The following is a 3,293-nucleotide window of genomic DNA, read 5'->3' as shown; positions in this document are numbered from 1 at the left end:
TAAACCTAAACCAAGATTAATCACTAAATTCCTAACCTGTGAATTAGAAGATCTTCTAAATTCGTAGAGTCCCATCAGATACTCTTTTGTAGAAGATTTCCCCTTCTAAGTAGGAGTGCATGGTCATTAATCGAAAATATTTTCGGTTTGTTTTATCAGCTCTTGCCGTGTATTCTCGGCTTCTGATAAACTGTTGGATATTATGATACCAGGGCTTCATATCCTCTTCCATTTCATTCAAGCAACAACAATATGCAGGGGAAATCTTTATCTCAATATTCACAGGTTGGATCTTCAGATTCTTCACCTCACCCCCAATTTGAGTCATCAAAGCTAGTGTACCCAGTGCATCTGCAAACTGATTTTTGTTTCTACTCAAATGAGCAAATCCAGTCTCTTCAAATTGAGCTGCCAGCTTAATGAGGTGTTCTTGGTAAGGCTTTAGCTTCATCTTTTTTGTTTTGGTTTTCCACTTTCCTCGCCAAAACCTCTAGCCCATGAATACATGCTTTGTATTATGCTATGTTGATGGTACATTCAAACTTTAATTCGATTGCTATTGGATACTGTTTAGTAATGGGTGAAATGAGTATTGCAACTATTCCATTATCAGAAACATTGGCAGCCCCCATCAAATAAAATCAACGATTGATTTTAGCCTTTCCTTTTCTGTTTGATAATAAACAACTATTATTCTTACTTCACGTGAATGTTTGTTTGTTTGTTTTTATGTAAACACTAAGTCATGCTTGTTGGTTATAATTACCAAATATTGATTGATTAATCGCGGCTCTGCATTGTTTTGTTATCTTTGTGGGCATTGATGAGTCAAATAAAATTACTCTTAATCCTTCAAAAATTGTTATTTTCCTTGAAACAGAGATGGTTGCATTTTGATTTATGTTGTCCTTTGGTTTCTTAAATCTAAAAGTTGCTGCTCTGTTGCGTAACACCTTGGGCCAAAAACAAGCACTCCAATGATGATGCACCTATTTTGTTCGATGGAAGGAAACTCGTTTTGCTGCTCCATGTTGGATTCTAACTTGTTTGCATGTACCAGATGTTATTCTCTTCTCCAAGCTGATGCTCTTATTGAGTGAGAGTGCATGTCCGTTGTTACAATTTCAAGTAGTGGACATCCACTGGAACTCATAATGTTGAATGGTGATGACCACCGTATCGCTGAAGGAGATGGAAACTTTCTTGCTTCAAACTAGAAATATAGCATAAGAAACCTGATCTTGAACTCTCTTGCAACTGTAGCTTCAGTTTATATTTCTCAAAGGGCATTAATAACTGGTGAAATGATCTATGTTTATTCTGACATGAGTTCACTTGAATGCTTTTTGAGTTTGTCACTCTCTAAAATATAGCAACAAATTAAATTCTTGTTTGTTTTCAAAATTGAAAGTACTAGAAAATAGGCACTCCACCAAATGAAAATGGACATGCCAAATAATTTCTTAAGAATGTTTTTTCCATTCATCTTTTTCTCTTTTAATCATGTTCGTCAATAATTAAACCCTAAATTCATAAACAAGAATGGAAACCTTCCTTGGAAAGGTTGTTGAAGGATGACCTTAAGTTTTCCCTTTATGTATCCAACCTCTGAATCTCTGTTTTTACCAGTCTCGCTGAGGTTTTCCTTTGTTTTTCTCCTAAAACAAGCCCTCCGATGCTTCACAATGCTCCTCACAGTTTCCCATATCCCTTGAGAAACTAATCTGATATCTAATGTATCAGGATCCATGATAGTCCCAGGCTCTCAAAGATCTATATCTATCTATGGCCATTAAGAATTCTGGCAACTTGCTTATCACTTTGTTCCCTCATTTTGATAACCTGGAGAAATAGAAACAATTGGGAAATACACTTCAGCTGATTCTTGTGTCCTGCTATTTTTCTAGCGATGCTGTTTGTTGCTCCTGTCCCTGCATGATGATTTCTCATTGTTGTATCTGATAAGGAATTCTGAGTTCACTACACTATATTAGCACAACAAAAGTCTGGACATGCGAGGTTGGACAACCTGTCAAATTATCTGAAAAATCTTGAGTTTCAAGCTTCAAACCTGTCAAGTTTTTCTAGTTCTTAAGCGTGTGTTTGTTTGTGGATTTCTCTGTTTTTTAGCGTGTTTGGATTTCTTAGAAATGTTTGTTACCTTTTCACTAGGAGGCCAGAAATAGATTTTTCCATGGTTAACTGCTATTTGTTGGTATCTTTTAAATTTCTGCAAATTGTTGGGGTTGAAGAAATACACAAAGTGCAGAAGCAATACCTATATAGAGGAGGCATTGAATTGCACAAGTTAAAAACTTTGTTCGCCATTCTTGTTCCAAGCTAAGTTTGAGATTTAAGAGATGTTATGATTGTGTTTTTAGGAGCCGAAATAAGAATGCTGGTGGTGGGTGTAGCTTGTCTAGGCTATGCTTAGCTTCTTTGGTGTATGGATTGTTTGTTTCATCGACTCTATCTCAGGTGATATTAATGTTCCAAAACTGATTATATTTTTTTGCTGTTAATCGAAATGTCAGGATAGATAGAGAAGGGCGATCTTGAAGAGACACGTCCTTATTTTGTTTATATCATTGAAGTACATAACAGCAGATGTTGTGGACAGAAACAATGGGAGAATTGTGGCAACAGCAGCAAGAGCTGAACATTCCATCAAGAACACCCTTGAGTGTGCTCGATCTTGCAATGCAAAAGCAGCAACAGTTGTGGGAGAGGTGCTGGCTATGAGAAACAAGGTGGAGGAGGGTCTAGAGTAGGGACAAGGAAGAAAGATTCATGTCGATATGTACAAAGAGTTTGAGAAAAAAAGGCTTTAAGAACCGCACCAGGATTTGGGCTCTTGTTAATACCCTTAAAAACAATGGAGTTAAGATAATTCTTGATGAGGATAATTATAACACATCTCGACAGAATTTCCCTTGAATCTTTTCCTGTGTTTTTGCTTTATATTGCATGTAGAAAGCATGTTTAAAAAGTATGTTTGGCAGATTGACAGCAGTTGTTTTTTTAAAAAAATTTCATACTGAAATGCATGTTAATAATTTTTTTTAAAAAAATAAAAATTATTTTTAATATTAATATATCAAAACAATTCAAAATATATAAATTATATTAAATTTTAATAAAAAAAATTTATATTTTTTAAAAACACGATTTCACCGTGTTTTCAAACAGTATACATGCATTTTACAAGGGAAAGAATAGGGATGGGTCTTGATTAGCACATGACATGATGCTTATTACTTCAATTTAAAAACTTTGATCTTTAGCCACGTATT

The 3,293-nt window shown here is 35.1% G+C and overlaps 1 long non-coding RNA gene across 1 annotated transcript; it reads left to right on the top strand.

Annotated features, from left to right (window-relative positions):
- LOC140955942 (uncharacterized) lies at positions 1-2,938 on the top strand. Its single transcript, XR_012170724.1, has 2 exons — positions 1-433; positions 2,535-2,938. It is a non-coding gene; the product is annotated as an uncharacterized lncRNA (long non-coding RNA).
- Positions 2,939-3,293: the final 355 nt, after the last annotated feature.

The sequence above is a fragment of the Populus alba genome, chromosome 9, assembly GCF_005239225.2.
Source record: "Populus alba chromosome 9, ASM523922v2, whole genome shotgun sequence".
Classification (NCBI taxonomy): Eukaryota; Viridiplantae; Streptophyta; class Magnoliopsida; order Malpighiales; family Salicaceae; genus Populus; species Populus alba.
This window is presented reverse-complemented; position numbering and strand designations above follow the sequence as displayed.